The following is a 27,970-nucleotide window of genomic DNA, read 5'->3' as shown; positions in this document are numbered from 1 at the left end:
CTGCCTACGCTGCTGCAACTGAAATGTTACTGGGGTCTGTCTGAACTGCTGCAACTGAAATGTTACTGGGCTCTGTCTGAACTGCTGCAACTGAAATTTTACTGGGGTCTGTCTATACTGCTGCAACTGACATGTTACTGGGGTCTGTCTATTCTGCTGTTACGGAAATGTTACTGGGGTTTGTCTATACTGTTACTACTGAAATGTTACTTGGCTCTGCCTACGCTGCTGCAACTGAAATGTTACTGGGGTCTGTCTATACTGCTGCAACTGAAATGTTACTGTGATCTGTCTCTACTGTTACTACTAAAATGTTACTGGGGTCTGCCTATACTGTTACTACTGAAATGTTATTGGGCTCTGCCTATAGTGCTACAACTGAAATGTTACTGGGGTCTGTCTACACTGTTACAACTGAAATGTTACTGGGCTCTGCCTATAGAGCTGCAACTTAAATGTTACTGGGGTCTGTCTGAACTGCTGCAACAGAAATGTTACTGGGGTCTGTCTATACTGCTGCATTTGACATGTTACTGGGGTCTGCCTATACTGTTACAACTGAAATGTTACTGGGCTCTGCCAATGCTGCTGCAACTGAAATGTTACTGGAGTCTGTCTATACTGTTACTACTGAAATGTTACTGGGCTCTGCCTATAGTGCTGCAACTGAAATGTTACTGGGGTCTGTCTATACTATTACAACTGAAATGTTACTGGGCTCTGCCTATAGTGCTGCAACTGAAATTTTACTGGGGTCTGCCTATACTGCTGCAACTGAAATGTTACTGGGGTCTGTCTATACTGCTGCAACTGAAATGTTACTGGGCTCTGCCTATACTGCTGCAACTGAAATGCTACTGGGGCCTGTCTATATTGCTGCAGCTGAAATTTTACTGGGGTCAGTCTATACTACTGCAACTGAAATGTTACTGGGCTCTGCCTATACTGCTGCAACTGAAATGTTACTGGGGTCTGTCTATTCTACTGCAACTGTAAAGTTACTGGGGTCCATCTATACTGCTGCAACTGATATGTTACTGGGCTCTGCCTATACTGCTGCAACTGAAATGTTATTGGGGTCTGTCTGTACTGCTGCAACTGAAATGTTACTGAGGTCAGTCTTACTGTTACTACTAAAATGTTACTAGGGTCTATCTATAGTGTTACTACTAAAAAGTTACTGGGCTCTGCCTATAGTGCTGCAACTGAAATGTTCCTGGGCTCTGCCTATAGTGCTGCAACTGAAATGTTTCTGGGGTCTGTCTATACTGTTACAAATGAAATGTTACTGGGCTCTGCCTATAGTGCTGCAACTGAAATTTTACTGGGGTCTGTCTATACTGTTACAACTGAAATGTTACTGGGCTCTGCCTATAGTGCTGCAACTGAAATGTTACTGGGGTCTGTCTGAACTGCTGCAACTGAAATTTTACTGGGGTCTGTCTATACTGCTGCAACTGACATGTTACTGGGGTCTGTCTATAGTGCTGCAACTGACATGTTACTGGGGTCTGTCTATTCTGCTGCTACGGAAATGTTACTGGGGTCTGTCTATACTGTTACTACTGAAATGTTACTGGGCTCTGCCTATGCTGCTGCAACTGAAATGTTACTGGGGTCTGTCTGTACTGCTGCAACTGACATGTTACTGGGGTCTGTCTATACTGTTACAACTGAAATGTTACTTGGCTCTGCCTATAGTGCTGCAACTGAAATGTTACTGGGGTCTGTCTGAACTGCTGCAACTGAAATGTTACTGGGGTCTGTCTGAACTACTGCAACTGAAATTTTACTGGGGTCTGTCTATACTGCTGCAACTGAAATGTTACTGGGGTCTGTCTATACTGCTGCAACTGAAATTATACTGTGATCTGTCTCTACTGTTACTACTAAAATGTTACTGGGGTCTGCCTATACTGTTACTACTGAAATGTTATTGGGCTCTGCCTATAGTGCTGCAACTGAAATGTTACTGGGGTCTGTCTATACTATTACAACTGAAATGTTACTGGGCTCTGTCTATGCTGCTGCAACTGAAATGTTACTGGGGTCTGTCTGTACTGCTGCAACTGACATGTTACTGGGGTCTGTCTATACTACTGCAACTGAAATGTTACTGGGGTCTGTCTATAACGTGCTTCCCACACAGACTATAGCGGTTCCTGGCCATGGTGTCTTGACCTTGTAATGCCACCTCCTCTGAACCCTCCCCCTCCTCCTCCTCCTCCAACAATGAAAACATTCTTGGCAAACAGTTAAGCTTTGGTCCCTCTTGCGGCAGTCCAAGAATTTCACCTAAAACGGCACCATAGGAATGACCCCCCACCCCTCTTAATCCTGGCCACAGTTTCGAAAACCAACTAAATACAACCGGGGTCGTATTCGATCATCCCTAGCTGAAGCATTCAGCTGACCGGTAGAGCAATAGTGGCTTCCATCACATTGGTACTGATAATAATTACATAATGTAGTGTACAGCTGAGGTACGAATACAGCCGACTATAGAACACAACATCCCTGCAGGGCTGGGGACAAAGTAGCAGCAGGCACATATCCTGGGTGGAAGCAGGCCAGCTGAGATCCACATACTCCCGGACTGATTTTGGACTGATTGATGAGGCCTTTACTTGTGATCATCTTTGGTAATTCCTGACAAAGATGAGTGGTATAGCCAGAAGCTTGCATTGCTAACACTTTGAAGTGGTCAACAGAAAACATATGAATGAAGCCTTTCCATATTTCTGATTGAGATAGGAAGGAGTTCCGACTTGTAGTTCCTAGAATATCCTTTTCATTGCTATCAAATGCCCCTCTTGTCTCAGAAAATACTAGCTTTTCCACATCGCTGTTGTCGCTTCCACTTTTGTTCTGAGGCTTAACTGTTGTCGATTGGCTCTTATTCGCATCTGAAGGTTTGATTTTGCCCATGGAGGCACAATTCAAGGTGGAGGCGCCGAACCCAGCCTGACCCAGGGCCCGCTAACGTGCTTCCCACACAGACTATAGCGGGTCCTGGTCATGGTGTCTTGGCCTTGTAATGCCACCTCCTCCTCCCTCTTGGGGTCAGGGGATCAGCAATGCGCATCATGTATTTTCTCTCGTGTTACCACAGTTATCGGAGAAACTTGTTTGGGCCAAAGAAGAGGAGCGTTACTGCATTAACGTTAGAGGGGTCTGCCTATACTTCAGCTACAGAAATGTTACAGGGGCGGGGGGCGTGGCCTAGATGCAGACTCGGGCAGAAGTGTTTCCTTGAGCTCTGCTCGCACCTGGCCTTAAAGCTACTAAAAAAGCATTTCCAGCGCAGTAAAGCTGCTTATTCTACTGCTGAAGAACCACACAGTGGAAAGGACATAACTTATATGCTGAAAAACGAAACCGGAAAAAAGAAAAAAAAATAGAGATACTCGCCATCCAACACAATCGGGGAGGCGGGAGCGTCCGGAGAAGTGTTGGAGGTCTCACCCGTTTTTGGAGGCTTCTCTACAATGGAGGAGACAGGTCAGAGCTACAGCGCAACCCTGCAGTGCCTCCCGGTGAGTTACTGTAATCAGAGGTCTGGGGAAGCGCGGGAACGGGGCGCCATCTTAGACTCCGGCGGCCGTGACTGAGTGTGAAGTGAGGAGTGAAGGAGAAGTGACAGCAGCTGACTGCACACTCTGCCTCCCCGAGTCTCCCGATACAAAGCTACTTACACACAGCAGCTGACTGCAGTCTGCCTCCCCGAGTCTCCCGATATAAAGATCCCCAGAACAGCTACTTCCATACAGCAGCTGACTGCACACTGCCTCCCCGAGTCTCCTGCTATAAAGAGATCCATAACAACTACTTACACACAGCAGCTGACTGCACACTCTGCCTCCCCGAGTCTCCCGATATAAAGCTGCCCACAACAGCTACTTACACAAAGGAGCTGACTGCACACTGCCTCCACAGTCTCCTGATATAAAGAGATCCATAAAGCTACTTACATACAGCAGCAGACTGGGTACAGGAATGCTGGCTGCTTACATTGAATAGTGAGCTGATAACAGAGAGAACAGCTCAGTAGCATTTGGGTGCCGGTGACAGAGTCCTCAAAGATAGTGACTCCACTACGTTGGATCTTGCAAATAGAGTTCCCCAAGCAGTGTGTAGGCTGAAAACGGCTGTATACAAAGATAAACATAGCCCTACATATACCACAAGTGAAATTAGTAAAGAGCTCTTTTGGAGGGGGAGTGGCCTAATCATAGACTGAGTCAGCCACAAAATACAAAGAGTCAACTACTCCCAACACACGCAGGGACTGAAAGTAACCCTGATCTCCTCAAAAATACTAAAAAACTAGATTGGAGGTCCGCTATAGAAAAAATAAATAAATTAATTAAAAAAATTAAAAAAAAATGCCTAAAAGAAGAAGCATCAAACCATCGCTAAACAAAGTCTCAGACTTTTTCACTACCCGTGGACCGAGGAGACAGGGGCCAATAAGCAAACATGGCTCCCCCACGCATGCAAGTCCCAGAGTGAGAGCAGAGATTTCTCCTTCTCAATCACCCGGCGCCAGAAGTCTAAACAACGACCAAGAATTGCAGGGAGAGGCGACACCAAGGTCCACAGCTAGACGAGGGGTGAATGCCTCCCCTGAGGCGAGGGACAGTGTCGCCTTACATAACCGCAAAATGGCTCCAACGGGCTCTCAGCCAGCATCTGCCCCCTCCACTCCTTTGTCAAGCCCTGAAAAACAGCGCCCACGGCTGTCCCCAGACATCAACCAAATCCAAGAGGACCCCACACTTGAACCCGACCCCATCATAAGTGTCCCATCATCCAATATGCCTGCTACGTAGGATTTTATAAAACAAATGATCCTAGCTTTAAGGGGATCCCTGCAAAAGGACATTAAGTCTCTGTCAAATACCCTAAACACCTCTATGCAAGATCTGGAAGAGAGACTGATCATATTGAAACTAAAATGGGAGAAGTAACTGCATCCCACAATAAGTTAATAGATGCACACTACTCCCTAGAAGATGAGGTAGAAGACATAAAGAAAAAACTCACAGATCTGGAGGATAGGAGCAGAAGATGCAACGTAAAATTCAGAGGCATCCCAAAGTGGGTTCCACAGCATGACCTAAAAAGCTTTCTTACCAAACTCATCAAAAGTGTCTTCCCAGACATCTCGGAATTGGATTGCACAATTGATAGAGCACATAGATTGCTAAAGCCGAACTTCCTTCCGGATTCTGTCCCAAGAGATGTAATTGCTAAATTCCATTTTTTCCACATAAAAGATGCCCTGATGACAGCTTCAAGAAAACAGGGTACCTACCATCCCCATTTGCAAATATCAGCCTGTTTACTGACTTATCACAGAATACAATCCAAGCAAGAAAGGCCTTCTCCTTGATCACCTCATCCCTGAGAGACGCAAAAATACCCTACAAATGGGGTTTTCCTGCTAAAATAATAATTCACAAGGACAACACAGTACATGCTTTAAATTCTCCAGAGGATGGTGCCAAAGTCCTCTCGAAGTGGAATATCCTACTTCCAGAGGAACCACGACCCCAAAGACCTCTCAAGCCCTCCTACCGCCGCACGCTTCCTAACACCCCTCCGTGAGAAAAACAAAAGTCCACTCAAGTGTTCTTCTTTATAGGTCGCTGGACACACTCTTCATCGATCTTCGTTGCCAGGCTGATGGTCTGCATGCCGAACTCCCCCCCCCCCCCCCACAACAGGATTCAGGTTATTATACCTGTAATTATCCAAAGTTTTATCTGTTTTTTTTTTTACAGGTTCGTTGCTTCCTTCAAAAAGGACACATTCTAATGCTTTCTAAAATGGAAAACGAATATATTAGATTTACTCTACTGATTAGTTAAATGTTAACAGGCATATTACTGTTTCCGCCTGTACTTCTATGTTAAGTTCGTATGTTTACTTTGCTGCCAAACTGTTCCAACCACATACGCTTATGACTTATTTCTATAATGCATATAAAAATCTGTTCCCAGAACGTTAGGGGATTGAACTCCCCATTCAAACGTTCAATGGTCTGGAAAGACGCTAAAGTGTCCAATATAGACATTTTATGTTTGCAAGAAATGCAGTTTGCTCAGCAGTCTTGCCCTAAATTTTCAAATAAACAATACCCACATATCTTCTTTTCAAATGCTCACAAGAAGCACGCGGGAGTACTGGTAGCCCTGAGGGATAGTCTTCACTTTTCCCTTAATAAACAAATTTCAGATGATAAAGGCAGATATCTGATACTGCAAGGCACCATAAATAACTCACCGATTACTCTGGTGAACATTTATGCACCGAACAAATCCCAAATCTCCTTTCTGAACAAAGTAATAAAGAAGATCAAGAGAGTCCTCACGGGCAAATTGATCTTATGTGGAGACTTCAACATAATAGTAGACAAGGAAATAGACTCCACAGCATCCACCAGGAACATGTCGGTCCTCCACCCTTGGTTACACAGAGAGGGTTTATACGACACATTTAGATGTCTCAACTCCTCCTCAAAGGAATACACTTTCTTCTCCCCAAGGCACAAAACATACTCAAGGATAGATATGTTCTTGGTGGACAGAGAAACTCTCACATCAATTATTAACTCCACGATTGGAGTCTCCACCTGGTCGGACCATGCGCCGATACATATGGAACTGAACGTGGGCGCTCCATGCACCCTGACAAAAATGTGGCGCAATGACACAAATTTATACAATATTCCCGAAAACCAAAAAATCATTAACAAAGCTTTAGAGGAATATTTTTCTCTCAACTCTACCCCTGACATAAGCAACGTCACACTCTGGAACGCCCATAAGGCAGTTACAAGTGGAGTATTAATAAAACTCAAAATACAACAAAATAAAAATAAATGAGAGAATATAAACCTCTTACTAGAAAAAATAAAAAAGTTGGAATCACTCCACCAAAAATCCTCACAAAACATATACCTAATGGAATTGACTTCCTTGAGAAAATAATTAAAGAAAGCTCTTCTAGATAACTATAATAAGGGTCTAATGTACTCCAAAGCAAACTTTTATTCCTATATGGATAAGCCTTCAAAACTGATGGCCAACCTTGTTAAGAAAAAACAAATAAAAACAAAAATCCCATTCATTATCAAAAATAACACTCCACAAATAAAAATTTCTCACCCCCAACAGATAGCTGAGCAATTCAAAGACTACTACAACAACCTTTATAACCTCAGGAGTGATTCGGACACCCCGCAGCCTACTCCAGAGCTAATAAACAAATTCCTGGATGGGATAGCTCTCCCCACGTTGGGCGCCCGGGGAGACGCCTTGGGCAGGCCAATCTCCAAGGCAGAAGTCCTTAAAGCCATACAAGATCTAAAAAACCACAAATCTCCTGGACCTGACGGTCTCTCAAATGAGTATTACAAGAGCTTTGCTCACCTGCTGGTTCCCCATCTAAACTTACTATTTAATGAGACGATGGATCAAGGCTCTATGCATGAAGAAATACTCCAAGCCACCATCGTCACCATACCCAAGCCAGGCAAGCCCCCTACAACACCAGCAAATTTTAGGCCCATTTCTCTCCTGAACTCTGATCTAAAAATATATGCTAAAATACTGACCTATAGGCTTCTAGAGGTTCTACCCACGGTCATACACAACGACCAAGTAGGTTTTATGAAGGGAAGAAGTGCCACAGATGGTACACGCAAAATCCAGAACTTGCTGGAACGGGTCATCTCGAGTCGGACGCCTTCTCTTCTCCTTTCATTGGATGCGGAGAAGGCGTTCGATAGAGTGCATTGGGGTTTTGCTTTTGAGGTGCTCCGGAGGTTTGGGGTGGGTGAGGGCTTCCTGCGGGCGGTCCGAGCTCTCTACACACGACCTTCGGCCAGGGTATTAGTCGATGGGGTGTTGTCTTCACCCTTTTCCATATTGAATGGCACCCGACAGGGCTGCCCTCTATCCCAATTGCTATTTGTTATGACGATAGAACCCCTTGCGGAAATGATTAGAACCTCTCCGGAAATAAGAGGAGTGTCTATGGGATTGAGACAACACAAAATTGGCCTTTTTGCCGATGACATCATTGTTACCATGACAGACCCTCTGAACTCCCTGAGAGGTGTAAATAACTGCATTACTCAATACAGCAATGCCTCTCTATACAAGTTAAACTCTGACAAATCCCAGATACTGGGGATTAACATTGACTCTGATTTAAAATCAGATATACAGAGGGAGTTTCATTTTCAATGGAAAACCGAGATACCGTATTTAGGTACCAAAATATGCCAAAACCTATCTAAAACAAGTTCCGCAAACTTTGACCCCCTATATATCTCTCTTCAAGCAGAGATGGAAGAGATGGGTAAGAAAGAACTATCTGGGTTTGGCAGAATGGCACTTTATAAAATGGTACTACTCCCGAAAATCCTATATCTCTTTCGCACACTGTCTTACCCAGTCCCCCTGCCCACAATTAAAAAATTTCAGAGACAACTTCTCAACTTTATTTGGAGCGGCAAAAAAACGAGATTGGCAGCATCAATACTTTACCAACATAGGAAACAAGGAGGCCTTGGTGTGCCCAACCTCCAATCCTATTATAAAGCTTCACTATTAAGCCAATCTAGTGTCTGGCTGAAACCCCAAACATCTCCTTCTTGGTGTCATATAGAAAGAAGCAGAAATGGAGATAGACACCTAGGCTCCCTAATTAAAGCCTCAATCCTAGGAGCCTTGACTCCGAAGATCCAACCACTAATAGAATTCCACAATATCTCCTCACTAATGTCAAACACCCTACATTACTGGAACCAACTGACCCTTGGATGTGGAACAGATTCTAGGGACTTGCCAGCGGAGCTCCCATTTGAAGTCCTCTCTTATTTTATAAGGGACCTAAATCTAAATAGATGGTTGGTAAAGGGAGTAAAATTTATCTCTGACATTCTAAATAAAGGCAAACCCCTTCCTTTTCAAACAATCCAAAACAAATTCAATATTCCTGATTCAGAAGCTTTCTCATATATAAAGATTCTCTCCTTTCTCAAATACGCTGATATATATAACTTCTCTTTCCCGAGAGAGTTGGAGATTATGTTTCTTAGGTGCAAAAACTCTTGCTTTCTATAAAATCTAATAAAAATTATTTGAGAAAAAAAAAAGAAATGTTACAGGGGCCTGCCAATACTGCTGCTACATAAATGTGTGTGGGGTCTGCGTATACTTCTGCAACTAAAATGTTTCTGGGGTCTGTCTATACTGTTACTACTGTAATGTACCTAATACTGGGCTCTGCCTATACTGCTGCAACTGAAATGTTACTGGGGTCTGTCTATACTGTAACTACAGAAATGTTACTGGAGTCTACTTACACATCTGCAACATAACTATTAGTGGGGTCAGCTTCTACCTTTGCTACAGGAATATTACAGGAGTCTGTGCATAATATGGTTGCACAAATTTTTCCCATCGCGGAGTTGTACCTGCCTGGTGAATATTAATTAAAAAAACCCAGTCTGACTCGGGCATGCAGTGTGGGCCGAAGCCAACCTGTATTTGATCTCACGTTAGCGCAGCTATCTGAGGCACCGCAATGGGATTTATTAATGTACCGTCGGTGTCTTCCTGGGACCCACCCATGCTGTGGGTGCACAAAGACTTCCCAGAGCAGAGTTGTACCTGCCTGTGACTATTAAAAAAAAACAGCCTGACTTAGGCATGCAGTGTGGGCCAAAGCCAACCTGTACTTTATCTCACGTTAGCTCAGCTATCCAGGGCACTGCATTGGGACAAACAAGAGGAGCGATACAGCGCTAATGAAACGTTCGCAGCTACGCTAGCATTGGAGTCCGCTATAGGCCCGTGATTGCTGAGGGTTTGTTCAGAGGCCTATGTCCTGGGTGCAGTGAAAGTCCACTTCCTGCCTACGATTGCTGAAGCTGTTGGTCGAGGCCTATGTCCCGGGGGAACTGGAACTGCGCCAGGTTGGGGCTGTGGAGCTTTTTCCTGCTAATCCAGTCATTGGAGCGGTGAAAGGAAAGCTAACTGATTTAATGAGCCCATCGCAGATGAACTAGCATCGAAGTCCGCTTCATGCCTATGATTGCTGAAGCTGTGGGCTGAGGCCTATGTTGTCGGCACGGTGCAAGTCTGCCATGTTTGGCCGTTCTGATTTATTTATTGTTCATGTCTTGGGTTGCCTAGGACCCACCCATGCTGTTGGTGCACACTTAGTTCCCATCGCGGTGTTTGACCTGTCTGGCAGTAAGACACTGACTGACTTGGGTAGGGGGCAGAGTGCAGATGGCTTTCCCCTTGCGGTGTCGATTGAGCAATGCGACACCTTGACAGAATGAATACTGTGTGGGCACATGGATTCCCCATAGCTATGCCCACATTTGCAGGTCCTGATGGAGGTGGCACAGGATTGGAATGAAGATCGAACGTCAATTTCTCATCGATTCTCTACAGCATTGTGGGCTATCGCCCCGCCCCTTTTAAAGAGGGTCACTATCGGGCCCTGTCAACCGCCTGCAGTGTGTGCCTCTGGTTCCTCCTCATGGCAGGCGCACTTATAAATAGACATGAGGGTGGTGTGGCTATGCAGCCAGCGTGTGGCATGAGGGCAGCTGAAGGCTGCGCAGGGACAGTTTTGTGTGTGCTGCGGACGCAAGGTCGTGTGGGTGGGTTGGGCAGCATGTAACCCAGGAAAAGAGGCAGCGGTGTGTCCCGCAGGTAGTGCTTGTGCTTGGTTGGAGGTAGTATGGTGCTTAGCTACGGTGTGCCTTGCTAATGAGGGTTTGTCAGAAGTAAAAATTGTTAGGGGGGGCTCACTCTTGCTGCTATTGTGGCTTAATAGTGAGATCTGGGAACTTGAGATGCAGCCTAGCATGTTGCCCCTTGCCTGCCCTATCTGTATATGTGTCGTTTTCATCACTTTCGTAGGTTTTGAAGATTTTCACAAATGAAAACCTTAGAGAGCATCGGCGATATACAAAAATGCTCGAGTCGCCCATTGACTTCAATGGGGTTCCTTACTAGAAACGAACGCTTGAGCATTGCGGAAAGTTCGACTCGAGCAACGAGCACCCGAGCATTTTGGTGCTCGCCCATCTCTATATATGATGCAACATCACAAAAAGTCAAATATAGACCATGGACGCCACAAGAACATATGTCGTTTAAACAGCAATTACTAGACCACATAACCAGACATATGCCTTTCTTTAGACAGCACAAATATAAGACACATACTCTGCAAAATCAGCTGATCTGGGTCCTCTGATTATGTTGAAAACAGGGGAGGCAGTGGGAACGATAATCTTAAATCATATGAAATACTATTGTGGCACAGATTGGTATAAAATTGAACAGAGAATTAAGAAGTGGTAAGACATATATATATATATATATATATATATATATATATATATATATATATATATATATATATATATATATAAGAAAATTGACAGAATTCTCCTTTTCTCTTTCTAATATCACACAAAGAGACGGAAGACAGTGTAGAACAATTCTATGCCCACCTTCAAAAACGTTGGTCAGATCTAGGGTTTAGTAGTGATATACAAGAAATGGGCGAACATGTACTAAGTATGGCCTTTGTAGAAAGTTTATGGGAACCCCTGAAGTCTAAACTCATAGAGTAGAGAAAGTCTGAATCTTCGGCCCTTTTACAGACAGCAAAGGGCATTGAGTTAAACCTAAAAAATGAAAAAAAAGATGCTTGGACAGTCCTGCCACAAGGTGCGCAGAATTCTCCAAACATGTACACCCAGGCACTCTAGTCGGTCTTGCAGGCCTGGACTCCGCCTGATGGGACTGTGCTGTGGCAGTATGTTGATGGCCTTCTGCTTTGTGCTGAAGATCTGAAAACATGTCAATGTGCATCCATTTCTCTTCTAAAATTTTTAGCAGAAAATGGCTGCAAGGCTTCAAAGGAAAAATTACAGCTTTGTAAACAAAAAGGTTGTGTTTCTAGGCCATTGCCTAGCTCAAGGGACCAAACATCTCACAGAAGAACGTAAAACTGCAGTTCAAGCCATTTCTGTACCTTCTCCTGCTGCCAAACTCCACACCTTTTTGGGACTTGTTTCATACTGTCGTCCTTGGCCAGTCATGCAACGGCAGTATTGGCGCAAAAACTTGGAGGACGTCCACGGCCACTTGGGTATTACTCTATGACAATGGATCCGGTGGCCCGAGGAGCCCCCTCCTGTGTCTGTGCGGTCCTGGACTACCCCCTAGTGGTTCTCATCCCCCTCATGACATCCAGAGTATACTCACTTAAGTACAACCTAAACATCTGTCTCTAGCTCGTCAAATAAGGTTGCAATGTGCCCTACTCATGCCCCTTAGCCTTTTTTTTCCAATGGTGCACTACCTTGAACCCCGCTACTTTTCTTCTAATCGAGTATCCTGGTTCAAATAAGGGAGGGGGAGGCATAGGTGATCTAGGTATTACAGATTAGCAATTTTTATTTTGCAATAATATCATGATCTATTTGAAATAGAATATCAGCATGATTGTCTAGCATTGATGCAACAAGAAATTCAACTTTAAAAAAAACTGTTACTGGAACCCCTGTTGACAATGCATATTTTGAGCTTTTTGTAGATGGTACCAGGGTGAGGATGGACGACTCCACACCGGATATGCAGTGGTCACACAACAAGATGTCCTAAAAGCAGAACATTCTCATAGACAAACAAGAGAACAATTTGAAAAGCTTAAAGTCTTCCATTTATATTGGCAATAATAAATTCACCCGATTGATAGCTAATAGGGTAAAACAAAACAAAAAAAAAACTAAAGCCAGGATTCCCTTCATGATAGACCCATTTGTAGAAAATTCATTATACAACTTGAAGGGAGATCCCTCCCTTCTGCAACCCACCAAACCAGAGGTAGACCGGTTCCTCTCTTCCATTCAGTTCCCAAAATTCAACAAAAACCAACTAGACAAATTAAATTCTTTGATTAGCCTTCAGGAAACACTACATGTCATTGATATATGTAAAAACTACAAGGCTCCTGGACCAGACGGTTTCTCTAACGAGTTTCTTTAAAGGGAGGCAATCATCAGATGCCACCAGAAGATTGATGGATGTGATGGGGGAGGTGGGGGTCTCTCAAACGCCTTGTCTGCTCTTCACCTTGGATGCGGAGAAGGCGTTTGACAGAATCCACTGGGGATATGCATTCTTAGTACTGGAAAAGATGGGGTTTGACTGAGCAATTCTAGGGGCTATCCAAGCTTTGTACGGACTCCCCTCTGCAAGAATTTCAATAAACGGAGTCATGTATAGCTCATTTGAAATCACAAATGGGACTAGATAGGGTTGTCCCTTGTCTCCCACCTTATTTGTATTCACTATGGAGCCTTTGGCTGAAGCAATCCGCATGGAAAGTAACATTAGAGGTGTCCCTCTATCTTCCAGACAACATAAAATTGGATTATTCGCTGACGATGCAATTTTAATGCTAACCTCTCCTCTGGAGTCCCTAAGGGCACCATCTGAACTTTTAACTCAATTCGGTAGGATTTTTTTTATTACAAAATTAATCCAACAAAATCTAAAATATTAACTGCTAACATTTCCACTAAACTCCAGTCGCGAATTAAAGAAGAATTCCCATACGGATGGGATCCAATGGGAACCCAATATTTGGGAATAACTATTTCATACCCAGTTAAAGATATAATAATCCTCAACCTGATTTCACTAATAGGCTAAATAAGGGAATGTCTTAACAACTACAATAAGACATTATAATTTTCTTGGACAGGGAGAATTGTCCTATATAAGATAATACTTCCAAAAATCTTATATAGATTCCGCACTATTGCAACTAGATGTCCCCCCAGAATACTCAAAAACATACAAAAGCAACTAATGTCAATTATTTGTTGAAACAAAAGACCAAGAATAGCGGCATCTATAATGTCCTAACATTGAAGCATATTACAAAGTGAATATTATTTCACAGATAAGAGAATGGTGTGTCCCACAATCGGGGATCATCTGGCTGAATATCGAGAAGTGTGCACTAGGGAATAAATTGCTTCATAATCTATTGATAGAAATCTCAATTTATTACCCCCGAAAAACCCTACAATTGAAGTGGCAATAAAAACCTGGCGACTCTTAATACAGGCCTCTAAAAATCATACGCCTAGGAAATCTGTTCCTATCCCATTAGACATTCTGGAGCTCTAGTTGGACAACTTATACACGTCCAGCTGAAAAATCAGAGGTATCAACTTTTTGTCAGACCTCGCTAACGGAGACACGATTAAAAAACAAATTTAAAATCTTCAATCAGAATATGGCCTCTTAAATAAAGATGATTTTTTCTTATATTCCCAAATTTCTAGTGTTTGGATGTCTCTCCCAACTTCTAAACTTTCATTAACACTATATCTTTATAGATTTCTGCTTGCCCCCACCCCTACAAATTAAAATTTAAGAGCATTTACGAGATTTTCTGTGGAGGAGGGGACTTTGACCATAATCCACACAAAAAAGCTCATCTCCTAAATTGGGAGAGAGAACTGGGATGTTCCCTCTTAGTTAAACAATGGGACTCAGTACACAGGTGGGCAAATAAGGCCTCTTTGTGTGCTACTCTGATGGAGGTTCATAGCAAGGTGATCACAAGATGGTATAGATCTCCGGTTAAGCTTTCCGACTTCTTTCCGGAAGTCTCGGATAGATGCTGGAGGGAATGCGGAGGACGAGGTTCCCTTCTGCACATCTTTTGGAGCTCGCCTAAAATACAGGTTGCATGACAGGGACTCTTTTCCCTTTTTAGAAGATCTTTCGGCTTGAGAATCCCCTCCTCACCAGAATTGGCAATTCTCCTGATAGGTGCAAAGGATATACCAACTACATTTAGGAAGTTAGTAATTCATAGTCTTCTTGCAACTAAATTACTGATAGCAAGGACTTGGCAATCAAATTGTATCCCCACACTGACAGATATCACTCAAATGCTATGAGAACATTGAATATATTAAAAGATATAGGAACAATAAAGTGAAACAGTTCATGGAGACCTGGGGACCCTGGTTGGATCACTTTCAATTAGATAACTTTGTACCTAAGGACTGTTTGGGTGAGTCACTGGAGTCATCCGCAAAGGATTAAAGCAGATGGACCCTGGTGACACATTTAACCTCTAGCCCTAGATATAATTCTTAGACAACCGTACTTGAACCTACAAACAAGAAGACCTAGATGGACTTAACTGGATCCCATAACCTATCCTTATTCCCCTCTCCCCAGTTCCCCTACCTTCTCTTCCCATAAACTCCCACCTCACCCCCTCTTCTTTACCTACACGTTGATTGACTTTAATACATTATAGAGGTTCGCAATTTATAATACACTGATAGATTGCCTTTATAACTTAAAGTAACCTCATGTTGAAAATTTTACATGTTAACATTTTCTAAAGACATGCTGTATTTCAAATGATAACTTGTCAATTACAATTTTTTTCAATAAAAACTATTGAACAATAGAAATAGAGAATAGTACTTAGCAAAAGTATATATCTTACATACTTCCTTATTTTTTGTTACACTGTTCAAAGGTCAGAGTGCAATAGTGTCCAGTAAAGACAATGCCTTAATGATTAACTGCTATCTATGTAAAAGCACATGACTGGCTGAAATGTACACATATTGACAGTAGAACACTCTCTGTTCTATTGTAATAAAAGTAGATTGCTTTAAGACACGGTCATGATGTCTGTGTCCATTGCTTTCTCACGGCGGCCGCCATCATCACCTCTGGTTTGGAGCCTCACACCATATTGACGGAACAATTGAATTTCCCTAACACTATTCTGCTGGTGGAGTCACTGTGTACATACATTACTTATCCTGTACTGCTCCTGAGTTATATTCTGCATTATATTCTAGACCTGCACTCACTACTCTGCTGGTAGAGTCACTGTGTAAATACATTACTTATCCTGTACTGATCCTGAGTTACATCCTGCGTTATATACTAGACCTGTGATCACTGTTTTTCTGGTGGAGTTATTAACTACATACTTGGCACTATTTATCCCATGTTGATCTTTTGCCATATGCTTCATTATACTGCAGAGCCACTTAACACTCATTCTGCTGGAGGAGTTAATGTGTACATGCATTACATTACTAATTATGTAGTGATCCTGAATTAAATCCTATATACTTCTCCAGAGCAGCACTCACTTTTCTGCTGGTGGCGTCACTGTGTAGATGCACTACTTACCATGGACTTGTTCTCAGTTATATTTTTATTATATTCCAGAGCTGTACTCACTATTCTGCTGGGGAAGTCACTGTGTGCATACATTATTTATCTTGCAATTATCCTGAGTTACATCCTGTATTATTCTTCAGAGCAGCACTTGCTTTTCTGCTGCTGGTGTCACTGTGTACATACATTACTTATCCTATACTGATCATGAATTACATCCTGCATTATACTGCAGAGCTGCATTCAATATTCGGCTGGTAAAGGTCAGTCACACACTTAGATTACAATTAGAGATGAGCGAGCACCAAAATGCTCGGGTGCTCGTTACTCGGGACGAAATTATCGCGATGCTCGAGGGTTCGTTTCGAGTAACGAACCCCATTGAAGTCAATGGGCGACCCGAGCATTTTTGTATATCGCCGATGCTCGCTAAGGTTTTCATTTGTGAAAATCGGGGCAATTCAAGAAAGTGATGGGAACGACACAGCAACGGATAGGGCAGGCGAGGGGCTACATGTTGGGCTGCATCTCAAGTTCCCAGGTCCCACTATTAAGCCACAATAGCGGCAAAAGTGCCCCCCCCCTCCCAACAATTTTTACTTCTGAAAAGCCTCATTAGCAATGCATACCTTAGCTAAGCACCACACTACCTCCAACAAAGCACAATCACTGCCTGCATGACACTCCGCTGCCACTTCTCCTGGGTTACATGCTGCCTAACCCCCCCCCCCCTCGCACGACCCCGCACGACCCAGTGTCCACAGCGCACACCAAACTGTCCCTGCGCAGTCTTCTGCTGCCCTCATGCCACGCCACACTCATGTCTATTTATAAGTGCGTCTGCCATGAGGAGGAACTGCAGGCACACACTGCAGAGGGTTGGCACGGCTAGGCAGCGACCCTCTTTAAAAGAGGCGGGGCGATAGCCCACAATGCTGTACAGAAGCAATGAGAAATCCAATCCTGTGCCACCTCCATCAGGAGCTGCACACGTGGGCATAGCAATGGGGAACCTATGTGCCACACACTATTCATTCTGTCAAGGTGTCTGCATGCCCCAGTCAGACCGCGGTTTTTTATAAATAGTCACAGCCGGGTACAACTCCGCAATGGGAATTCCGTGTGCACCCACAGCATGGGTGGCTTCCTGGAACCCACCGGCTGTACATAAATATATCCCATTGCATTGCCCATCACAGCTGAGGTAATGTCGTGCTTACTGCAGGTGGGCTTCGGCCCACGCTGCATGCCCCAGTCAGACTGGGGTTCTTTAGAAGTGGACACATGCAGTTACAACTCCGTGTGGACCCACGGCATGGGTGGCTCCCTGGAACCCACCGGCTGTACATAAATGTATCCCATTGCAGTGCCCAACACAGCTGATGTAACATCAGCTTTAATGCAGGTGGGCAAAAAATTAATTGGATTACACTGTAGGCGAGGGCCCCAAAAAATTGGTGTACCAACAGTACTAATGTACCTCAGAAAAATTGCCCATGCCCAACCAAGAGGGCAGGTGAAACCCATTAATCGCTTTGGTTAATGTGGCTTAATTTGTAACTAGGCCTGGAGGCAGCCCAGTTAAAATAAAAATTGGTTGAGGTGAAAGTTTCAACGCTTTAATGAGAATTGAAACGTATAAAAATTGTTTACAAAAATTATATCACTGAGCCTTGTGGGCCTAAGAAAAATTGCCCGTTCGGCGTGATTACGTCAGGTTTCAGGAGGAGGAGCAGGAGGAGGAGGATGAATATTATTCACAGATTGATGAAGCTAAAGGGTCCACGTTTTTGATGGTGATAGAGAACGATGCTTCCATCCGCGGGTGCAGCCTACGTATTGTTTAGGTATCGCTGCTGTCCGCTGGTGGAGAAGAGAAGTCTGGGGAAATCCAGGCTTTGTTCATCTTGATAAGTGTAAGCCTGTCGGCACTGTCGGTTGACAGGCGGGTACGCTTATCTGTGATGATTCCCCCAGCCGCACTAAACACCCTCTTTGACAAGAAGCTAGCCGCAGGACAAGCAAGCACCTCCAGGGCATACAGCGCGACACAGTCTTGCTGGGGAGCCAAAAAGCTGTCAAAGGCCTTAGAGAGTGTTCCCCTGCCTGTGCTGTACATGCTGCCTGATCTCTGCGCCTCCCCTGCTACCTGGCCCTCGGAACTGCGCCTTTGGCCACTAGCGCGGTCGAATGGGAATTTTACCATCAGTTTGTCCGCCAGGGTCCTGTGGTATAGCATCACTCTCGAACCCCTTTCCTCTTCGGGTATGAGAGTGGAAAGGTTCTCCTTATACCGTGGGTCGAGCAGTGTGTACACCCAGTAATCCGTAGTGGCCAGAATGCGTGTAACGCGAGGGTCACGAGAAAGGCATCCTAACATGAAGTCAGCCATGTGTGCCAGGGTACCTGTACGCAACACATGGCTGTCCTCACTAGGAAGATCACTTTCAGGATCCTCCTCCTCGTCCTCCTCAGGCCATACACGCTGAAAGGATGACAGGCAAGCAGCATGTGTACCCTCAGCAGTGGGCCAAGCTGTCTCTTCCCCCTCCTCCTCATCCTCCTCATGCTCCTCCTCCTCAACGCGCTGAGATATAGACAGGAGGGTGCTCTGACTATCCAGCGACATACTGTCTTCCCCCGCCTCTGTTTCCGAGCGCAAAGCGTCTGCCTTTATGCTTTGCAGGGAACTTCTCAAGAGGCATAGCAGAGGAATGGTGACGCTAATGATTGCAGCATCGCCGCTCACCATCTGGGTAGACTCCTCAAACTTTCCAAGGACCTGGCAGATGTCTGCCAACCAGGCCCACTCTTCTGTAAAGAATTGAGGAGGCTGACTCCCACTGCGCCGCCCATGTTGGAGTTGGTATTCCACTATAGTTCTGCGCTGCTCATAGAGCCTGGCCAACATGTGGAGCGTAGAGTTCCACCGTGTGGGCACGTCGCACAGCAGTCGGTGCACTGGCAGATGAAACCGATGTTGCAGGGTGCGCAGGGTGGCAGCGTCTGTGTGGGACTTGCGGAAATGTGCGCAGAGCCGGCGCACCTTTCCGAGCAGGTCTGACAAGCGTGGGTAGCTTTTCAGAAAGCGCTGAACCACCAAATTAAAGACGTGGGCCAGGCATGGCACGTGCGTGAGGCTGCCGAGCTGCAGAGCCGCCACCAGGTTACGGCCGTTGTCACACACGACCATGCCCGGTTGGAGGCTCAGCGGCACAAGCTAGCGGTCGGTCTGCTCTGTCAGACCCTGCAGCAGTTCGTGGGCCGTGTGCCTCTTATCTCCTAAGCTGAGTAGTTTCAGCACGGCCTGCTGACGCTTGCCCACCGCTGTGTTGCCATGCCGCGTGACACCGACTGCTGGCAACGTGCTGCTGCTGCTGACACATCTTGATTGCGAGACAGAGGTTGCGTAGGAGGAGGAGGAGGGTGGTTTAGTGGAGGAAGCATACACCGCCGCAGATACCACCACCGAGCTGGGGCCCGCAATTCTGGGGGTGGGTAGGACGTGAGCGGTCCCAGGCTCTGACTCTGTCCCAGCCTCCACAAAATTCACCCAATGTGCCGTCAGGGAGATATAGTGGCCCTGCCTGCCTGTGCTTGTCCACGTGTCCGTTGTTAAGTGGACCTTGCCAGTAACCGCGTTGGTGAGGGCGCGTACAATGTTGCGGGAGACGTGGTCGTGCAGGGCTGGGACAGCACATCGGGAAAAGTAGTGGCGACTGGGAACTGAGTAGCGCGGGGCCGCCGCCGCCATCATACTTTTGAAAGACTCCGTTTCCACAACCCTATACGGCAGCATCTCCAGGCTGATCAATTTGGCTATGTACACGTTTAACGCTTGAGCGTGCGGGTGCGTGGCGGCGTACTTGCGCTTCCGCTCCAACACTTGCGCTAGCGACGGCTGGACAGTGCGCTGACAGACATTGGTGGATGGGGCCGAGGACAGCGGAGGTGAGGGTGTGGGTGCAGGCCAGGAGACGGTAGTGCCTGTGTCCTGAGAGGGGGGTTGGATCTCAGTGGCAGGTTGGGGCACAGGGGGAGAGGCAGCAGTGCAAACCGGAAGCGGTGAACGGCCTTCATCCCACCTTGTGGGGTGCTTGGCCATCATATGTCTGCGCATGCTGGTGGTGGTGAGGCTGGTGGTGGTGGCTCCCCGGCTGATCTTGGCGCGACAAAGGTTGCACACCACTGTTCGTCGGTCGTCTGCACTCTCAGTGAAAAACTGCCAGACCTTTGAGCACCTCGGCCTCTGCAGGGTGGCATGGCGCGAGGGGGCGCTTTGGGAAACAGTTGGTGGATTATTCGGTCTGGCCCTGCCTCTACCCCTGGACACCGCACTGCCTCTTGCAACCTGCCCTGCTGCTGACCTTGCCTCCCCCTCTGAAGACCTGTCCTCAGTAGGCGTAGCAAACCAGGTGGGGTCAGTCACCTCATCGTCCTGCTGCTCTTCCTCCGAATCCTCTGTGCGCTCCTCCCTCGGACTTACTGCCCTTACTACTACCTCACTGATAGACAACTGTGTCTCATCGTCATCGTCCTCCTCACCCACTGAAAGGTCTTGAGACAGTTGCCGGAAGTCCCCAGCCTCATCCCCCGGACCCCGGGAACTTTCCAAAGGTTGGGCATCAGTCACGATAAACTCCTCTGGTGGGAGAGGAACCATTGCTGCCCAATCTGAGCAGGGGCCCGAGAACAGTTCCTGGGAGTCTGCCCGCTCCTCAGAATGTGTCATTGTAATGGAGTGCAACACAAACACACGTCAGGGAAGCGCTGTAGGTGTAGACTAGGAGTTATCAAATTAAAATAGATATAACACTCTGAAGGAGTGCTATAACCAAGACAAAATGAGATGGACTCACCCGGTGTTTGGCGAGTGCCCCTGTTAAGAGGCCTCACCAACACCTCCACTTCCTCGTTAGTATGTAAATCCCCTGGTTCGTCCGTTAGGCTGCTGGGCTTCTGTGTCCTGCTGGATTGCAGGACCCACTTGAAAGATCCGTAAGATGAAAAAAAGTTGCCCGCGCTCTCAGGACCTCAACACCAGGGTTAGGCTGCAAACATCACTCGCTTCAAAGTTTTATTAGTACACTCTGTGCATACTCAGTGCAACGCGTTTCGTCGTACCCCACGACTTTATCAAGCACTATCTTGCACTATAGTGCTTGATAAAGTCGTGGGGTACGACGAAACGCGTTGCACTGAGTATGCACAGAGTGTACTAATACAACTTTGAAGCGAGTGATGTTTGCAGCCTAACCCTGGTGTTGAGGTCCTGAGAGCGCGGGCAACTTTTTTTCATCTTACGGATTGTAATGGAGTGAGGAGGCTGGGAGGAAGGAGGAGCAGCAGCCAGAGGATTCAGAGTTGCAGCAGTGGACGGCGCAGAACTCTGGGTGGACGATAGATTGCTGGATGCACTTTCTGCCATCCACGACAGGACCTGCTCACACTGCTCATTTTCTAATAAAGGTCTACCGCGTGGACCCATTAATTGTGAGATGAATGTGGGGATGCCAGAAACGTGCCTCTCTCCTAATCCCGCAGCAGTCGGCTGCGATACGCCTGGATCAGGAGCTCGGCCTGTGCCCACACCCTGACTTGGGCCTCCGCGTCCTCGCCCGCGTCCACGTCCTCTAGGCCTACCCCTACCCCTCAGCATGCTGTATTACCAGTAATGCAGAAACAGAACGCTGTAATTAAATGTGCCGCTTATTGGCCTGTGGTTGGAGGCTGACTTCGCTTACGGAACGCCAGGAAATAATTTTGCGCAAGCCTGCTGTAACACTTAGCTGGCTGCGTATGAATTAGGAGGACAACTACACCCTGCACAGACCCAGTACACTGAGGACAGTCACAGGCAGCCCAAATAGATTTTTTTCCCCAAATGTTTTTGGAAAGGCCCACTGCCTATATACACTGTATATGTCTTCTCTCTCTGCGTCACCACTACTGGCCCTGGAGTATGTCAAATAACTGCACTCTGTTGCACTGTGGACTGGAATACAGCGGTGATTTAACAGCCAACACAGAGCCAGGAAATAATTTTGCGCAAGCCTGCTGTAACACTTAGCTGGCTGCGTATGAATTAGGAAGACAACTACACCCAGCACAGACCCAGTACACTGAGGACAGTCACAGGCAGCCCAAATAGATTTTTTTCCCCAAATGTTTTTGGAAAGGCCCACTGCCTATATACACTGTATATGTCTTCTCTCTCTGCGTCACCACTACTGGCCCTGGAGTATGTCAAATAACTGCACTCTGTTGCACTGTGGACTGGAATACAGCGGTGATTTAACAGCCAACACAGAGCCAGGAAATAATTTTGCGCAAGCCTGCTGTAACACTTAGCTGGCTGCGTATGAATTAGGAGGACAACTACACCCAGCACAGACCCAGTACACTGAGGACAGTCACAGGCAGCCCAAATAGATTTTTTTCCCCAAATGTTTTTGGAAAGGCCCACTGCCTATATACACTGTATATGTCTTCTCTCTCTGCGTCACCACTACTGGCCCTGGAGTATGTCAAATAACTGCACTCTGTTGCACTGTGGACTGGAATACAGCGGTGATTTAACAGCCAACACAGAGCCAGGAAATAATTTTGCGCAAGCCTGCTGTAACACTTAGCTGGCTGCGTATGAATTAGGAGGACAACTACACCCAGCACAGACCCAGTACACTGAGGACAGTCACAGGCAGCCCAAATAGATTTTTTTCCCCAAATGTTTTTGCTAAGGCCCACTGCCTATATTCAATAAATATGTCTTCTGTCCCTGCCTCACAATATATGTGTTCTGTCCCTGCCTCACAATATATGTCTTCTGTCCCTGCCTAACCACCACTTCTGGCCCTGGAGTAAGAATAATTACTGCAGGGCGCAATGCTCTGCACGGCCGATATACAAAAAAAAAAAAAAATGTGCAACACTGCAAAAAGCAGCCTCCACAATACTGCACACGGTTAGATGTGGCCCTAAGAAGGACCGTCGGGGTTCTTGAAGCCTAAAATACTCCTAACACTCTCCCTATAGCAGCTCCGGCACCAACAGCACTTTCCCTCCTCTATGTCAGAACAAATCTGTGGCGAGCCGCGGGAGGGGCCGATTTTTATACTCGGGTGACACCTGATCTTGCCAGCCACTCACTGCAGGGGGTTGGTATAGGGCTTGAACGTCGCAGGGGGAAGTTTTAATGCCTTCCCTGTCTTTCTATTGGCCAGAAAAGCGCGCTAACGTCTCAGAGATGAAAGTGAAAGTAACTCGAACATCGCGTGGTACTCGTCACGAGTAACGAGCATCTCGAACACGCTAATACTCGAACGAGTATCAAGCTCGGACGAGTACGTTCGCTCATCTCTAATTACAATCTTTTACCACCTTTACGTGGTTCAGGGTATATATGAAGGATTGTTAGGGGTCGATCCCGCACATATAATGTAGGTGTTGGCTGTTTCTCACAGCTGACACTGGCCCGCAACAATTTCAATCAGTGCTCTTGCTGATTGAAGATGTAAACCCTTTAAATTCTGCTTTCAATTCTCACACGCCACACTAACAAACCAGGGATTATATTCCACACAGTACACCATTTACACTGAACAGGACTGTTAACATCCCATGTCTGGACACTTGTGCAGACACTCAGAACATGTTGCTGTACACACCTACACAACAACATCCTTTAACCCTTTGCAATCCAATTTTGGATTCACGGTTTCCTAGGAGGCTTTCTCTTTCTGCCATTATACAATGGTGTCATCTGGTGGCTAGAGCCAGTACTGTGGTATGCGACATACTGGAGAGGCCCCCGACAACAGAGCAGCCAGTAATCTACAGTAAGAATACCCTGCTGGACGTTTTCTGACATCGGAGCTGTATAGCCTTTAATTCAGAATGTCTTTGGACGTCAGACAGTGGATTGGAAAGGGTTAATGCAAACACCAGAGTAGTGAGAAACCAGTATCCTCTAGACCAGTGGTTCTCAACATGGGCGTTATTGCCCCCTGGGGGCGTTTTTAGTTTTCAAGGCGTTGGAACATAAAGGGGACAGTAGCGGGTAATTCTGTGTTTTCTTTTTTTTGACTAGTACTTAGATTTTTTTTTAAATTAGTAGTAATACCTCGGTTTTTGTTAATAATTAGAGATGAGCGAACCTACTCGTCCACGCCCCTATTTCGCCCGAGCACCGCGAAAAGATTCGGGGGGCGCCGTGGGTGAGTGCGGGGTTGCAGCAGGGAGTGGGGGGGAGAGGGAGAGGGAGAGAGAGAGGGCTCCCCCCTGTTCCCCGCTGCTACCCCCCGCTCCGCCGCGCCTCCCCCTGCCCCCCGGCGCCCCACGAATCTTTTCACCCGAGTACTGAAGTACTCGAAAGTCACGGTGCTCGATCGAGTAATTACTCGAAACAAGTAGGTTCGCTCATCTCTATTAATAATGTGACCAAAAACAATCAGTGAACGTCACTAGAACAAACCTTCTTGAAGTGGTAAAAACTTCCACTCTCATACATTGGCAGATGCCATCTGTTCAAGATGTTGGAGTTTCCCCGCCTTTGTGTAGACAACATAGTTTCCCAATATTCCTTACCCCTAAAGATAACCAAAATCTTTTATGCACAGTCATCTGGAAACGGGACTTGAAGCAGATTCCCCTTCAACGTTGTAAGAGAACTAATTGAAAATGGTAGAATAAGCCTCCCTAACTAAACATAGAATGTAGCAGTGATAACCAGAATATCCATAGACTGACTACAACAAACATTATTTTGTACACAGGTACAACCCTCTTTTAATATTCACATGGAAAGTATGGCAAAAGCTATGCAGAGCAACCTCTCTACACCCATACTTTTCACAATGTCTAACGCTACTAAACAACCCATACCTTCAAACAAACACATTGCATGGAGAGTTTCACTTCTGACACAGGGGGAATAATCAATATTAGGTGCTCACTACATAAAAACACACATGAAGCACTATCGATTGTAGAACTACAAGCCAAGTTCCTACAAATCCCCATAACTTTTTCCCCATATCTACAGGCAAGGAGCTACGTGGCCAAAGTACTATTAAAATACTATAGTTACTATAGTTAAATCAGTCACACTGTTTATAAATCAGATTTTTATTGATTTTAACAATAACGTTACATGGGGGAGAATACAATCATCACAAGACCGTATAAGCATAGTCCTAAGCACATTCTTACAGCAATACTATCTATTTATAAGCGCCAGAAGTAATGCTGTTACTCTGAGGTCCACAATAATAGCATACAGTATAGTGATAACAGGGTAGGGGTTATCTGCAGAATAGGAGTTCCATTACAATCCAATAGGATTTACTTTAAATCTTTGGCCCATTCAACAGAAAACAGTGTGGGGGAGGGAGTGGGTGGGAGGGGGGAGGGTGGGTGATATAAGGTAGAAGGGGGGGAGGGAAAGAAGGGAAGGGGGGGGAGTAGGGAGAGTGTAGCAGGTGAGAGTATTATCTCCAGGTACTTAATGCGGTTGATAGCGGGATACCCTTACCTCTTGTGTGAGATGGGGTTCTTACAGTGACCATTATTCTGTGCGTCCGCAGCCTGGATGTGGTGGGGCAAGAGAAGGAAGAAGGGGAGGAGCGTCTCGTACAAAACGCCACTGGGTATGCATAGTTCAGGGATGGAAATGGGGCGACCATCCTCACGCACGCCCGGCGTCCAAGCCATGGGACTTATTTCTTATATACTATTTCTAATCCTACGCCAGGGGTTCCAGGTTTTTAGGAAGCTCTCGTGCGTACCAGCATGCCAGCTAGAAAGCTCTTCTAGATTTGATAATAGGTCAACCCTATCCTTCCAAAGAGACACCGTTGGGGGGTCCTGTTTTTTCCACATGAGCGGTATCAGCGCTTTGGCTGAGTCTAGCATAAGTGCAATCAGCTTGTGCTTCAGAGGGTGGAAGGCAGGGGACGGTCTCCACAGGAGAACCACCTCAGGGGAAAGGCTTAGAGTTGGAGCAAACCTTTTCAAAACACCCTCCACTCCCTTCCAAAAGGGAGCAATAAGGGGGCAGCTCCACCAAATATGTACGTAGGAGCCAGGGAATGAGTCGCACCTCCAGCACTTGTCATGTGAAGCCAATTTATGGTCAAATAGCCACTGTGGAGTCCTGTACCACCTTGCCAATAGTTTGTAGTGCGCCTCCTGGGAGGTGACACACGGAGAGAGGCCAAAGGCCATTTTAAGGATAAGCTTCGTTTCCTCCTGGGTGAGCGTGATTCGGAGTTCTCTTTCCCATGAGGTCAGGAACATCGGCTTCGTGTCCCTGGGCGGGGAAATTAGGTTTTTACGTATAGAAGAAACCTTCTTCAGGGCACCCGAGCGTCCCTTAAGCGCGGTCTCGAACGGAGTGTAAGGTCTAGATGACTTGAATTTTTTAAGGAAAATGCTAAGCATTTTTTCGAGGTGTGAGGACACTAAAAAGGGTGGTGTTTGGTTGGGGAGAAGTTCTTTTAGAATCTCTGCTGTGGGCCTATGAGCCAAGAGCATCACTTCATGGATGCTTTTATCCGCAAACAGCCCCCAGACCTGCGCTGTACAGGGATCCAAAGGTACCTCCAGTAACTTGTAAATTGCACGCATTGGAGTACATGGGGAGGGTTTGGGCGCCAAGGTCTCTCTCATACTATCCCATATTTCCGCGGGGCCCTTTAGAAGCGGATTGGTTTCCAGACCTTTGAGTTTCTTTTTATCAGGGAACCAAAGATCCTCCTGAAATGAGGGACCGTATGTGCTCCTTGCAAGCATCTGAATGAGAATATCCTTAGTAGGATAGGAGAGCTCTGTCCAGTATTTTAGTTGATTGGCTTGGTAGAATTCCCGAATACAGGGAAAATCCACACCTCCCTCCGTGCGTTTTCTGACCAGTAAGCAGTGAGCCAGTCTCGGTCTCCTCCCACCCCACAAATATCTGGAAAAGATTGACCGGAGACTCTTAAAGAAAGCCATTGGAATGAATATTGGGAGTAGTCTAATTTTGTATTGTATAATAGGGATGACATATGCCTTCAATATATTCTTTCTACCTAGCCAGGAGATGAACGGTAGTTCATATGAACGTAAGAGATTTTTAACCTTAGTTATTAAGGGGGGAAAGTTAGCTAAGAAGAGATCCTCCGCTCTTTTGGTAAGTCTAATACCAAGGAAATCTATTCCCGTCTCCGACCATGTAAAGGGGGAGCTGGATTTGAGCAATTTGTATCGGGTGGCGGGGATAGAGATATTTAACGCGGTGGATTTGCCAAAGTTGATTTTGAAATCCGACAGGGATCCAAACTCCTCCAGGAGTGTGGTGAGTCTCGGGAAGCTATCCTCAGGCTTTGTTAAAAGGAATACTATGTCGTCCGCATAAGATGCAGACGACAGGGTTTCCTTGCCTATTTTTAGACCATGGATCAGAGGGTCGTTTCTGACTTTTTGGAGAAAGGGCTCTAGAGCTAATATAAAAAGTGTAGGTGACAAAGGGCAACCCTGACGGGTGCCATTGTTGATGTTGAAAGGGGGGGAGAGGGTATTATTTACTTTGAGCCTTGCATGGGGCATGGCATACAGGGAGAGGATTGCATTAACGAAGCTCGGGGGTATATTATACTGCAGAAGAACCCTCTCCATGTACAACCAGTTCACACGGTCAAACGCCTTTT

Source organism: Eleutherodactylus coqui, chromosome 1 (assembly GCF_035609145.1).
Source record: "Eleutherodactylus coqui strain aEleCoq1 chromosome 1, aEleCoq1.hap1, whole genome shotgun sequence".
In the NCBI taxonomy this organism is placed as follows: Eukaryota; Metazoa; Chordata; class Amphibia; order Anura; family Eleutherodactylidae; genus Eleutherodactylus; species Eleutherodactylus coqui.
The sequence above is the reverse complement of the archived record's forward strand: the minus strand, read 5'-3'. Positions refer to the sequence as shown.